This window comes from Bos taurus, chromosome 1 (genome assembly GCF_002263795.3).
Source record: "Bos taurus isolate L1 Dominette 01449 registration number 42190680 breed Hereford chromosome 1, ARS-UCD2.0, whole genome shotgun sequence".
Classification (NCBI taxonomy): Eukaryota; Metazoa; Chordata; class Mammalia; order Artiodactyla; family Bovidae; genus Bos; species Bos taurus.
The window spans coordinates 85,489,491-85,504,824 of NC_037328.1; the positions used below are offsets into that span (position 1 = coordinate 85,489,491).

General features: G+C 37.4%; 1 long non-coding RNA gene across 1 annotated transcript in view; it reads left to right on the forward strand.

Moving 5' to 3' along the window:
- Nucleotides 1–14,073, forward strand: part of LOC132345662 (uncharacterized) — a 183,425-nt gene extending 169,352 nt beyond the window's left edge. Inside the window, exon 3 of the long non-coding RNA XR_009495122.1 lies at nucleotides 13,521–14,073. This is a non-coding gene — a long non-coding RNA (uncharacterized lncRNA). The remainder of the gene's footprint in view (nucleotides 1–13,520) is intronic.
- Nucleotides 14,074–15,334: the final 1,261 nt, after the last annotated feature.

The window sequence follows — 15,334 nt, forward strand, 5'->3', positions numbered from 1 at the left end:
TTGCTAAATTTTACTGTAAATCTTTTCATGATTTGTTTCACCCAGCACAAAATCTTCATTTATAGAATATCTATTCCTGTATCTCAGAAGAGGTACTGTGTACACTACACCTGAGAAATTTGCATTAAAATGCTTTAATAACTGGCCATATTACAAAATAGCTGTCGCTAACTGTTTTTGACAACTCTTATGTCTTTAGTTGTGGAGAAGGCGATGGCATTAGTTAGCAGGGCAAACCGACTATTTGGATTTAGTGAAACGGGCCTTTAAGTAAAAGATCAGGGAAATATTTTCCATATTAAAATATTCTTTTTTCCAGGTTATAGAGATCTTTTTTTCCTATGTTTTTTGCTTTTATTTTGCTTTTGCTATATTCTTCTAGTCCTGTGCTGGTCTAAATTGGCTTTAGTCACTATCTTATTTCAGAATTTCTTTTACTATCTATAGATTTTTAGACTCTAATGGAATCTCTCAAAATTTACTTAAAGATTCAAGTCTTGTTATCAATTGATTTTCATGAAAGTTTGTTCTTAATACAGGAAATATGAGCAATGACTTGTCTTTAAATACGTTTTATGTCTGTATTGCTGACATGGTATCTTAATGAGAGGTGAGAGGTGGTTAGAGTCTCCCTTTTCGGCTAAAAGAGGCATGTCTGAATTGGCCGATCAATTGAAAATGGATTTCTGCAAATGGCGAGAAATATAAGCACTATGAAACATTTCATCCTTCTGTCCTGACCCTTCCCCCACCTGCACCCACTATCCCCTAATATTACTCTGACCAATTTGTCAGGATCTGGTCTTTTAAAACCACTTTATTCTGCATCTACAGTCTTTACATTGCTTTCTATATGATTGAAATTACTATTAGGTAGCACATGATAGTTTCCATTTTATTATGTGATAGTACTCTCTCTCCACTAATGTTCTGATAGCTTAGAATAGTTCTCTATTTTTGAGCCTGACCATTTCTCATAATTTAGTTACTAGCTCTTGTTTCTTTCTATATCCTTTGCTGCTGCTGCTAAGTCGCTTCAGTCGTGTCCGACCCTGTGCGACCCCATAGATGGCAGCCCACCAGGCTCCCCCATCCCTGAGATTCTCCAGGCAAGAATACTGGAGTGGGTTGCCATTTCCTTCTCCAATGCATGAAAGTGAAAAGTGAAAGTGAAGTCGCTCAGTCGTGTCTAACTCTTAGTGACCCCATGGACTGCAGCCTACCAGGCTCCTCTGTCCATGGGATTTTCCAGGCAAGAGTACTGGAGGGGTGCCATTGCCTTCTATATCCTTTGGCCATTCATATATATTTTTGCATGTCATTTATAAAATATTATTTTTTAAATCCATTGAAGACAGACTGTGTTTGTATCTTGGTCCCACAATTCACGATGTGTCTTTAGCAATTTATTTAAACTTATATAAGCATCTTATATAAAGCAACTTATATAAAGCATCTCTGGCTTCCCTTCTGTGAAGTGAGATTAATATCATATACTTTCCAGGGTTCTTATAAACATTAAAGTTAATATATGTAACATGTAATATATTAATCACATACAACAAATGTAAAGTGTCCGGCTGTGGCAGATTATAACATATGGGTTCACCATCCATTTCATTTTCTTTGGCATGGAGCTAAACTTTATTTCTCAGCTCCTCAAGACCTAGGTAAAGTAGTGTGATTAAATCTCACCAGTGGGATGTAAAGGGAAGTGTTATGTCATTTACAGGTTGAGGAAGGAAGGAATCCTTTCTACTCCACCATCACTACTAGAGAGACTCGGAGATTGCAGAGTTGCAGAATGGAAGGAAAGTGTTTTCTTAGAGGAAAACTGCAAAGAAGAGGAAAACTGTAAAGAAGAGCCACCTGACCCATATCAGATTCTCCTGATATCTAGCAGATATTTTTAAGAACTTGGATTTGGGGGTTTACTGATTGTAGCAGCTACAGTTATTTACCTTTCCTTATGTATGCAGATGGGAAAAAAGGAATAGAAGCTATGACCATTATTATTGTTGTTCACCATCAAAAGGAATGGCCAGCGGTAGCCTTAGACTTCGGTGGTACTTAATATTCATTGGCCAGATAGACTGAAACAATTTCCTTCTGACTCTGAAAACTTCTCTCTAACCTTACTTAAAAAAATGTATATTCTCAGGAGGCTGTTTTCACAAGAAGTTTGAAGAAGTATAGTATTTTATATTTATTTATTTAAGGTCTCCACTTAACCTGAACTTCTTAATGCCACTATTTCTTATTTATCTGAATGAATGATTGATTTCACAAAAAGGAAATTAGTACAATATGTTGATGGAAGGTATTGATTAGTAAAGTTTGGTCTGTAGTTGTAAATCTTTTGGACATAGTTTTGTGTATTTGTAGGCTAAGAAAAAGCAAAAGAGTTCCAGAAAAACATCTACTTCTGCTTAATTGACTATGCCAAAGCCTTTGACTACGTGGATCACAACAAACTGTGGAAAATTCTTTAAGAGATGGGAATACCAGACTACCTGACCTGCCTCTTAAGAATCTGTATTCAGGTCAAGAAGCAACAGTTAGAACTGGACATGGAACAACAAACTTGTTCCATATTAGGAAAGGAGTACATCAAGGGTGTATATTGTTACCCCGCTTATTTAACTTACATACTTAGTACATCATGAGAAACGCTGGGCTGGATAAAGCACAAGCTGGAATCAAGATTGCAGGGAGACATACCAATAACCTCAGCTATGTCAATGACACCACCCTTATGACAGAAAGCGAAGAACTAAAGAGCCTGTTGATAAAAGTGAAAGAGGAGGGTGAAAAAGTTGGCTTAAAACTCAACATTTGGAAAACTAAGATCATGGCATCTGGTCCCATCACTTTATGGCAAATAGATGGGGAAACAGTGACAGACTATTTTTTTGGGCTCCCAAATCACTGCAGATGGTGACTGCAGCCATGAAATTAAGATGCTTGCTCCTTGGAAGAAAAGTTACGACCAACCTAGACAGCTTATTAAAAAGCAGAGACATTACGTTGCTAACAAAGGTCCGTCTAGTCAAAGCTATGGTCTTTCCAGTAGTCATGTATGGATGTGAGCGTTGGACTATAAAGAAAGCTAAGTGCAAAAGAATTGATGCTTTTGAACTGTGGTCTTGGAGAAGACTCTTGAGAGCCCCTTGGACTGCAAGGAGATCCAACCAGTCTATCCTAAAGGAAATCAGTCCTGAATATTCAATGGAAGGACTGATGTTGAAGCTCCAATCCTTTGGCCACCTGATGCGAAGAACTGACTCATTTGAAAAGATCCTGATGCTGGGAAAGGGTGAAGGTAGGTGAGAAGGGGACGACAGAGGATGAGATGGTTGGATGGCATCATTGACTCAATGGACATGAGTTTGAGTAAACTCCAGGAGTTGGTGATGGACAGGGAGGCCTGGCATGCTGCAGTCCATGGGGTTGCAAAGAGTCAGACACGACTGAGCAACTGAACTGACTGATAGGGACATTTTCACAATGATTAGCAATAAAATGTCTAAAATAACACTAAGTAGAACAACTTAACCTCATTAACACCCTCCATCCCTCATATAGTCCATGTATATATTTCTGGGAATGAGAAACAATTCGTGTTCTGATATTAACTGTTTTTTTAAACATTTTACTCTAGAATCCTTTCAGTGTCCAGCATTTTGGGAATCTGACACTACCCAGCTGAGGTGAATGGCAGAGGGCAGAGGAAAGTGCTAGAAAGTCTCATCTTGGTTGAATTAATTGATTTTTTCACAGTGAGCTCTGGGGGATTCTCCTACTTTCCTTTCAACCTCACATCCCTTCCTTTCTCATCTGTTCTTCCTGTTCCTTTTCCCCAGATTTTTCACAAAGGAAAAACAGTTAAAGGGCCCTGCTGTATAATTAGATGTCAAAAGACTGAAATCTTTATTGTTCCTTTCCCTGGATTTCTTCAAGGGCGGTCATGACTAATTAACTATGAACTTGGGAGTGAGGAGGACATCTATCAGAAATGAGGTATATATGGCTTTCATGCAAACACAAAAAGGCACATGAACTGTAATTTTAAACACTAAACACAGCTAACAAGCACAGCTAGTAAACAGATAATTGTATTTTCATATTAATATCTCATTCAGCCCTCATTGCAGCATTCTCCATGAAATGCCTAAAAAATAATCTTTCTTTTATTAAAGAAAACACAAGGTCAGAGCTGTTGTAAAATTGTAAGAGCCAATAGAGCCAGTGTGTGCTGCTAAAACCTATCCCCTGACCCTACCTGCTAATATTCACATGGACCCAAAATAATGGAGAATCTACTGTGGCCAAGTGCCACTTTAACTGCCGTGTGCCCTTTGCCAAGGCACTGAATCCTCCTGTATGTTACTTCCCTCATCTTTAAAGTGGGGATAATAATACTAACTTTATGGGGTTGCAAGAGATTAAATGAGTTATCCTAAATAGATGCCTGAGAATGGTGTCTGGCATGTAGCATATGTTCAGTAATCATAAGCTACTATAATATAATGTGGCAATTAGTAGTAGTATTCCTAATTAGTAAGTGGAAGAATTTAGTTTCTACAACTGTCTCAGATTTCTTCACTATTCCCCAAAAGTCACCTAGATGTCATATGGCATCACAGGAGCACACAACTGAATAAAATTAGTATTATATAAATATAATTTAGCACTAAAATGCTAAGCAGCTACTTTAAAATTATGAGCATACACTAAAATACATGGTATTTTCCCTCACTTTTAAAAAAACTAATACACTGTAATAAAATTCACCCTCAAGTGTATAGTTCTGAGCTCTATCAAATACATAGAGTTGTATAACTACTGTATAGGACAGCTTTCACCCTCAAGTGTATAGTTCTGAGCTCTATCAAATACATAGAGTTGTATAACTACTGTATAGGACAGCTCTTAGAGTTTACTTACATGAATATTTAGAAAGAATTTTTCTAAAATTAGAAGCCAATGTAAGTACATCTCCTTGATTCAGGGACTTCAAATACACTTGAAAGTTGGCTAATAATTCTCTTTCATTTACTAATTGACTCAAGAAGTATGTACTGAGTTTTTTCTACATGTATAGCATTGTTATCATTTATAAAGAGAGGAAGAAGTATCCCCAAGTTTACTGCCTTCAAAAGAACAAATGTAATACTTTTGTTTTATACTTCTACCTAATAGATCAGGAGAGGGAAATAATAGGCCCTTTTGTAAATTTAAAGAGTGCATGAAAAGAAGGATGACAAAGTGTCATTTCTTCTCTTAATTAGCATGTATTAAAACAATTATATCCTCTCTCCCTATAACGCCTACAACTCAGTTTAATTTCTCAAATATTTGAGCACGTCACTGGGTCGATACAGTCCTTGTCCTCAAGCAGTTTGTAGCATTGTAGAACAGATAAGTGTAATAAATGGCAGAAAATGATCAAAGATACAAAATGAAATATATTCAGGAAGAGTTAGGGAATGTTGAGATGGGGGAGTCAATAAAGACTTTATCAAAGGCATAGCTTTCAAACAGTCTTGAAAAGGTGAAAAAGCTATTGGTGGAGGGAGGACAAATTTAGTACACTATAAAGCTGCTGCACTGTCCAATACAGTAGTCACTAGCTATATGTGGCTGTTTAAATTCCAATGAAAATAAAATAAAATAATTTAAAATTTTAATTCTTCCTCAGTCCAACTAATCACATTTTGAATGTTTAATGGCCACATGTGGCTAGTGGCTACCATACTGAACAAGATAGAGTACAACATATCCATCATAATGGAAAGTTCTATTGGATAGTGTTTCTATAGAAGGAACAGCAATGAAAGATTAGGAAGTGGGAATAATGAATTACCCAAATCTCTGTTCAAGTCCTTGGACAAAATACCAGAAATAATGGTACATCCATGTATTTCCTCCCCAAATATAAATTGGAAATATGTGCCTATGTAAAGCTCAATGATTTAGTTGTTTTATTGGCTGCTCTGGTTCAATTGTCATGCTGAGTTCATACTATAAATCAATAATGAAGACATAAAACCTAACAGGCCTATCTAATTGCTCTATCTATCTGAGTATGCAGATCATAGTGGCTGAAAGCCAGGCTCGGGTCTAGCCAAGTGTGTTGCCGCTGTTTCTTCTGGCAGGGACCTGTTAGCTGAGTGGGTCCAAGCTGAATGGCTTGGGCCTGGCACTTTTGCAGTTCCCTAAGAACATGCTCACTATTGCCATTTGCTTCTTTAGAAATAGTGCTAGTATTCATGGCAAAACCTAAAGGCAGGTAGAAGTTTGAGGAAACTATAATCAGAGAAACAAGTCCTGCTGTATGTGATGGATGAATTGAGCCATGTGTGGCCTTAGTCACTGATAAATTTCTGAAGGTAAAGACTTCAGCCTTTTGGTAAGAATTGCTGTCCACACTGTCAGAAGGGTGGTTCAGCCAAACAACCGGGTGGTGTTTTTACAGAGCCAGCCAGGGCATCATTTGAGATCCAAATGGACAGAGGTATGTAGGACAACAGACTGGTTCCAAATAGGAAAAGGAGTACGTCAAGGCTGTATATTGTCACCCTGTTTATTTAACTTATATGCAGAGTACATCATGAGAAACGCTGGACTGGAAGAAACACAAGCTGGAATCAAGATTGCTGGGAGAAATACCAATAACCTCAGATATGCAGATGACACCACCCTTATGGCAGAAAGTGAAGAGGAACTAAAAAGCCTCTTGATGAAAGTAAAAGAGGAGAATGAAAAAGTTGGCTTAAAGCTCAACATTCAGAAAATGAAGATCATGGCATCCGGTCCCATCACTTCATGGGAAATAGATGGGGAAACAGTGTCAGACTATTTTTCTGGGCTCCAAAATCACTGCAGATAGTGACTGCAGCCATGAAATTAAAAGACACTTACTCCTTGGAGGGAAAGTTATGACCAACCTAGATAGCATATTCAAAAGCAGAGACATTACTTTGCCAACAAAGGTTCATCTAGTCAAGGCTATGGTTTTTCCTGTGGTCATGTATGGATGTTAGAGTTGGACTGTGAAGAAGGCTGAGCACCGAAGAATTGATGCTTTTGAACTGTGGTGTTGGAGAAGCCTCTTGAGAGTCCCTTGGACTGCAAGGCGATCCAACCAGTCCATTCTGAAGGAGATCAGCCCTGGGATTTCTTTGGAAGGAATGATGCTAAAGCTGAAACTCCAGTACTTTGGCCACCTCATGCAAAGAGTTGACTCATTGGAAAAGACTGATGCTGGGAGGGATTGAGGGCAAGAGGAGAAGGGGACAACAGAGGATGAGATGGCTGGATGGCATCACTGACTCGATGGACATGAGTCTGAGTGAACTCCGGGAGTTGGTGATGGACAGGAAGGCCTGGCGTGCTGCGATTCATGGGGTCGCAAAGAGTTGGACACGACTGAGCGACTGATCTGATGTGATCTTATCTGATGTAGGACAGAAATACCATGTATCAAAGTTTTCTAAATCTGAGTCTAAATGTGTCTTCATTAGTTTAAAAAAAAAAAAAAAACGTAGAAAATCAACCACCTGGAGAAATTAAAGGCAGCCCCGAATATACTGAATCCATACTTTTTTGGTTATTTGGTGCCTCTTGTTTTTAGATCCAATAAGTGCTTACAACGTGACTTTGATTCCTTTAAATATTGTTCAACAATAATTGACTTTAATTTGCATATTTTGGGGAGGGTTGGAATATTTTAGACACCATCATTAGGCATTTTATTTATACAAGCTCATTGGGCAACAGATTATTGTCTGCTCTTAAAAGGGCTTAAGAGTACCAGAAAAAGGCAGGGGGGAAACATACTGATTTTAAATAACTATGCATGCTTAGTCACATCTGACTCTTCTCCACCCCATGGACTGCAGCCCTCCAGGCTCCTCTGTCCATGGGATTTCCCAGGTAAGAATACTAGAGTAGGCTACCACTTCCTACTCCAGGTGATCTTCCTGATTCAGGGATCAAACCCGTGTCTCTTGCATCTCCTGCGTTTGCAGGCGGATTCCTTAGCACTGCATCACCTGGGAAGCCCAATTACTTTTCAAAAGTAAGATATACTGTATGCATACTACACATCCTATATGCACTTACTTTTTTTCTTAGAAGTAGTGTATAGAACCATTTTCTTCCCACCCAAATACTTACATTTGGAGGAGTCTCTAAATGTCTTTATAGTTCTTATGCGTGAAGAAAGCAGTTGCTATGCCATGAAAAGTATTTTTATAACCCTATTTACATATAAACATCTATTTTCAATGTACTGTTAACTAACAGTGTCAAGGGCAAATAGAAAAGTTAAATCTGCATACCAAGAAAACCTAAATAAATATTTTTCAGTTTATTAGATTCTCTTGAAAATGCTTATGATGATACATGGATTTTAATTATTTGATGCTTGTTGACTTCATATTTATTTGAGACTGTTCCCACAATGAACTCGGCATTTTCAAAGAATTGAAGGAGAGACCTTCCCCCCCCATTTCTGAACAGTCAAATGAAGGAAAAAGTGATTAACTTACAGTCAAATGAAGGAAAAAGTGATTAACTTCAATTTTCTTTGCTTTTAGAAGGCCTCTAAAAGTTTCATAGGTAGGGAAATGATACTGATGACTCAACTATCCATAGTGTTATTTTGCTTGTTTATGCTACCTGTGTGGAAAATACTAAGTCTAATTTATCCCCCTGCAAAATAAAAATCTACATTTATTGGGGAACCAGTACCAGCTATAAGAACTCATTTAGTTCAGGATAGTCCAGCTGCTGAAATACTGTTGATGACATTTAACCTTCAACTGGATTGCAGGAACAGCGCACATGTCATTTGGTTCCCAGTTTCATAGTTTTGGCATCCGTACATTATTTAGACAAGCTTAGGCTGCTTTGCTTGGCTATGATAGACATTTTAGAATATCTCTGACTCATGAATATAAATAGTTGTACAAAAATAAATTTTATAAAACCAGAGCTGGTAACAAAAAAATCACCTAGATATCAACAACTCTGAAAGAATCTAGTGTCACATTCCTTAGAACGTCAGATTAAACTAACATGTGCCAGTCAATATTGCTACACTGCGACCCTTGATGCCTCCTAAGCAAAACTATTAAGTCCAACATTCTCTCCTGTAAGCACTTATCTGTAAGGATGGCTAACATGTCCTCTGAAGCAGATATTGAAACTGATTGGACAATAGGTAGATACCAGACAGAGGCCTGGGGGCCGACCTCTAGAAATAGGGGGAGAAAATCTTAATCTGCAACACAATGCCGTTCTCTTGAAACCCTATCATTTTCACTTCCCATGTGTCTGCTGCCTGACTGTGAATGGATTTGAAAAGGAATGGTTAGTGCTGAAAATTGGATCAGAGCTAACATTCTCTCATTTTTATCAGCAGCTGCCAAAGGTCATCTGACATAATAGCTGATGAATTCAAGCCCAGTGGATTTCATTTGCAATTTTCAATTTACTGAGGCCTCCAAACCCCACGGTGATAAAAGCTTCCCCTATCGTGGCCTGTCACAAACATCAAGAAACTGCACAAACCCACAAGAAAGAAAAAAGAGAAAGCTGTGCATCCTTGCAGGTACAGATAAGGAGAACAGGAAGGAATGGTATCATGCAGGAAGGTACGGAGCAGCTTGTGTGGCTAGTTCTCTAAATGCCAGTTGAAAGGAAAAGACTATGAAGAACAATCAAATAACTTCCACAGAATAACAACATGTTTCTTTGGGGCTTATGTGTGAAAATTGCCTTCTAATCTCTTACTTGACACATCCTCAAACAAAAATGTGAGTGTAAATATGTGGATAAATAAATGAATAAATAATCCTTGCTTATTTAGTCCCTGAAAAGAAAGTATGCTCTGTATGTTGTATTTACCATAGTTTTGATTTACAAAATGCAGGCTTGTAAAGTCTCTTTTATCGTGGAAGTGTCGGTCAGCACTAAGAAATCATTTGTTTTGTTACAGAGAAATGGTTAGATCCTTTGACTGATTTGCAAAGGCAGTCAAAGAACTGGCTAGCAAATACTTGTAAGTGGATCTAGACAGTGTATATTGATGTATTAGCAAGAAGAAAGCCATTTGCCCCCCTTGTCAAGCTATTTACAGTGAACTTAGGCAAGATCAGGGACTGAATCCTGCTCCCAGTGGTTCAAATTGCCGAGACCATATTCATGTTCCTTGGAGAATGGCAAGTTTAAAAGCCAAGCAGTCCATCTTCATCCTACGCTAGTCAACTCATACCACAGCCAATGAAAAGAGAGCAGAGAGATGGACCGCTCTTTGAGAGGCAACTGCTGGGAGAATTTAATTTCAGACGTGGATGTCTGGATCCCATTTCTACCAAATAGATTCAGAAAGCCTTATGAAATTGGTCTAATGAGGCAAGAGGACTTGGCAGTGGGCATCTACCAAATCTGCCTAATGACAGGATTTCTCATGACAGTTGACAAGAAAACCTGAGCATGACATCAACAGGACTAGGATATTTACTTCATTTGTGTGTTGATAACTGTGAGACAATCAGAGTTTGGACAGGAAAGAAGATAATTCCTGGTTGAACTGATATGACTGAGAAAGATTGCCTCTTACAGAATCATTATTTAAATTGTCACAGTAAAAAATAAGAACATGGGTTATTCATCATAATTGAATCCTTAGTTCTTTGAAATTTAGCTATTAGGATTTTCTATTAGCAAAAGTTTAATGACCTTTTAATTCTTCAAACTCTCAAAAGAGAAAATATGGTTTCCTCAGCAGTTAAAGATGGCAGGAATTAACATTTCAAAATAAGGGATGTAAAATTTTATTCTTAAGCTGCAGAAAATATGGAAAGTAACCATATTTTAATATTTTTTTGGTCAGGATGCTACTTTTCAAAGGTTATTTACCCCTTGCCCCTCCCCCCCCTTTTTTTTAGTTTTTATAGGTTCAAAGAGAACTGTCTATAATTTGCAGTTTCTATGATTTCTCTTTGATTGTTAGCATAATACAGAGATCCTGGTGATGACGAAAGATTACCTAATAGGGTCTTATTGATAATTTAATCGGTTCTTTAAAAAAAATGCATATAACAAACTTGGTGAGGGTTTTTCATTATCTCTGTTCTTCTGTGGCAGTGATAGAAGGCAAGCTGTACCACTTGGTCTGTAGTTACACAGCAGAAAGGTTAATCTCTTTTATGTTTCTTATATTGGAAAAACAGCTCTTGAATCTTCAGGGCAGAGTCGTAAATTGTTCTTGAAGACTGGTTCAGAGAGACTGTTCCTTCTCGTGCCCGGTGGCTAATTACATTCAGTCAGGTCAGAGCATTCACTATAGTTTGAGTGGTACAAGAGGGCATTTCCCATTTCATTAAATGATTCTTTCATTCCTTCACCTAGCATTTATTTAGCATCTATTAATTGCTGTATACTATGTTGAAAATTATGAATAAGAATTTCCCTACTTTCAAACAATTTACAGAAGAGTGGAAGAAAAAATTGTAAATCTGTTTTCTCTACCCCTACCTCCCTCATCCCTGCTCCATTGAGTTTATGTCATATAGCTGTAAAACTTTAAAATAATGAAAAGTTTATCCTGAGAATTTGGGCAATGTAATGATACTGTTGACATCTGGACAACACTTTATTTAAGGTGAAAGCTGTGTTCCACTCTTTTTTTGGTTTGGTTTTGTTTTTTTGGTAATATACGTATCACCATAACATCTTCCCAAGTCAATATACAGTCTATACTTATTTACTAAATACTTTTCTTTGACTGAACTCAGCTTTTTAAAATTAAATTCAATTAGGAAGAAGTCATTGCCTAAACTGTCACAAACAGCCTATATCATGAATAAAATATAATAACATATAAATGTAAAACTACTAATGTATTAGTCTGTGTACCACCTACATAATTTCAGATTTCACATGTGTTATGAATGCTACACTTTGGAAAGTACTGGTTTGGTGTGTTGTGCTGATAAAGACCAGCATTGTAGATTTGACCTCCATGAGAACAGGTATTTTGATTTGTTTCTTGCTGACCAGCAGTTCCTAGAACAATGACTAGTACATATTAAATAATAAAAATATTTGCTAAATAAATGAACAAGGGTCAATAAATGAACTTCTCAAAGAGCAGCCTGTATTTCCCATGTAGTCATAATAATCATACTTTATCATGATTACTTGCCTAATATCTCTCTTAATCACTAGACTGGTAGAAAACTTTGTCTTTTTTGTTCATCTCTGTTATAATCCCAGTGCCTTGAAAAATGTATGGCACATAGTAGGTACTCAAAAATTCATTGAATAAAGGGATAATGCCATTCCAAGGTCGTAAAGCTTTTTCTGTTATCTCACTGATCATTTTTATAGAGGAGTTGATTTGGCCAAAATTAGCTTAAAGCTGTTTAATGCCTGGCATGTTAAAAAAGCAGACCTTTGTTGAGTAAATGAATGAGGGAATAAACAGTTTTGTGATACCAGAGAGAGTCAACTGCTTATATGAAAGAACTTTAAAGGAGAATAATCCTTTCTCAATGCTTAAATGTAGTGCCAATTTTCAACTGTTGAATAAGTCATCCCTGGCAAGCCTTTCTTACTGTTTTACAAATTAAGATTATACTGAAGTTTATGTGTTTATAGAAAAACTGACAAATAGTGAGGTCTGCAAATTACATAAAATGGTTCCAGCAAGTGACCTGATGGTATATTTTCATTTAGATTGCTTTTATGCATTCCTTGATTCACTTAAGAATCAAACACTTTGACTAGACAAGTAGTATTTACAAAATCTGAGTTTGTGCTTTTCAATAATGAGAACATCCATAAGAAGAAATAGTGAAGAATTAGCTGCATTTCTCTGGTCCCACCCCTAAAGAGTACTGTCAATCACTGCCCCAAACATAAGCTTTTGTAGGTTTCGAATGCTTTGAACTGGAAAACGACTATTTTAGTGGATAATTAAAGGGTGTTACAACTGATTGAGCTTGTGTAGAATCAGGAAAATTGGTGGGATTGGAATGGACATATAGGTCACACCACTTTTCCTTTGTAATATTTTCTACTATAAATGATGCTTCAGTTGAAAATCAAGCCTTGAACTAAGGTATCACAAATGGGTTGATAAGGTATGGCTGTAAAATCAAATACTGGGAGAACTGTCTTTATCACTTGAGAAATCATACTCAACTTAAACAAAGGGATGATTTCTTTAATAGCATAATTTTGTCTCAAATTTACAGCTTGAATTATGTGTGTTACAACCACAGTTTATTTAGCAGATCAGCACTTGTCTGTGCTGCATAGAAGAGAGTTCAGTAAGATATCAATGAGTATCACACAGAAGAAAAATCTGGGGCCAAGAAAGTTTGGGTTAAATGGATTTTTAAAAAAAATGTTCCCCTGTCCTTCAGAATATGCCAATATATATTATAACCAGTCAAGAGTCATCTATTTAAGCAGGAAGTTTTTTTTTTTTTTTTTTCTCGCAGAATGTCTATTAGAATCATCCAGAGCATGGATTGGACTGATGCTGAAGCTCCAGTACTTTGGCCACCTGATGAGAAGAGCTGACTCCCTGGAAGAGACCCTGATGCTTTGAAAGATTGAGGGCAAGAGGAAAAGGGGGTGACAGAGGATGAGATAGTTGGATGGCATCACAGACTCAATGGACATGAGTTTAAGCAAACTCCGGGAGATAGTCAAGGACAGGGGAGCCTGATGTGCTGCAGCCCATGGGGTCACAAAGAGTTGGACATGACTGAGTGACTGAACAATAACAACAACAACGCACACAGATTGGGAAAGTCCCAAATTTCAATCATCTCTATGGAATGGCCTTGAAACAGCAATGCTCATGACTACTTATGAAATATCTTCTGTGACAGACAGATAATAGACACTCCACCCATCCTGTCTTATAAAAAGTATATTATAAAATGACAAACATATAGAAAACAAGAATATTATAAAACCATGGGTACACATTAGTCATTTTCCATTTGATAAGGTCTTTTAAAATGTAATAAAATATTATTGAAATAATTGAATTCTCCTGTGTGTCTCTTTCCAATCCTATTCTCTCCTTACTTTTCCCAGAGGTAGCCAACATCCTGAACTTGATACATTCCTATGTATATATCACATTTGTATGGCTTTGTATATTTTAAAAGTTACTTTATAATACCATAATTTTCACTAAAAATTATATTTTGATATATGTCTACATTGCTGCATGTAGGACCAAGTTACTTTATGTAAAACTTCTTTATAAGTATATTTTATTGATCTGTTCCACTAATGTTGGACGTTTCTTTTCAGTTCTTTAATAATATAATGTGGGAATGAGCAGTTTTAAACCTCTCTCCTGCTTGGTTTGAGTGTGCTCTTACTCCTTCTTGCTGTGGTGCTGCTCAGTGAGTACTCTTGTGTACCCACTGGGGCTCACACCCAGTGAATTTCAGACATCCTTCCCCCTGACATGAAGGTGACTTCTAGCAAATAGAGCAGCTGCCCCAGTAAGCAGTTTCCTGCTGAGTTCCCAGGCAGTCTGGCCAGCTTCTCAGAAAGTTCAGTAGCATTCCTTATAGGAAGATAACTTGGAATGTTTATGAGCACCCCACCACCTGCCCGAGCTCATGGGTAGCCTGGGCTTGCTGTACCTTACCAGAATTAAAGCCCAGATTTGAATAAATTCATTTTCTAATTGGATTAAGATAATCTGAAGATTGGCAGTGGTCCGAGCCTGTCTTTTTACCAGAAATCAATGTATACCGCTAGTGCTACCTGGGAAGCCCCAGGTTAAGAATGTGCCTGCCAATGCAGGAGACACAAAGATGTCGGTTCATTCCCTGGGTCAGCAAGATCTCCCGGAGGAGGGGATGGTAACCCCCTCCATCATTCTTGCCTGGAGAATTCCTTGTACAGAGGAGCCTGGTGGGCTACAATCCATAGGGTTGGGTTGCAAAGAGGCAGACACGATTGAAGCAACTTAGCATGCACACAATGTAAATCCTCTTTAGAGAAAAATACTATTATCTGAAGCCTCAACATATCTGTAAAATAATGGAAGAAAAAGGGAAAGCAGATACTAGAAAATAATACACAGGAGATAATGGAATTATCAGACATAGGCTTAAAAATAACTGTTTCATATGTCCAAGGAATTAAAAGGCAAGGCAAGGAAGAGCACTGCAACAGGAAATTGAAAGTTATAAAAAGAATGAAATAAAAATTCTAGAAATGAAAAATAGAATAACTGGATTCAACAGCCAGTTAGACACAGTTTAAGAAAGAGTTTATGAAG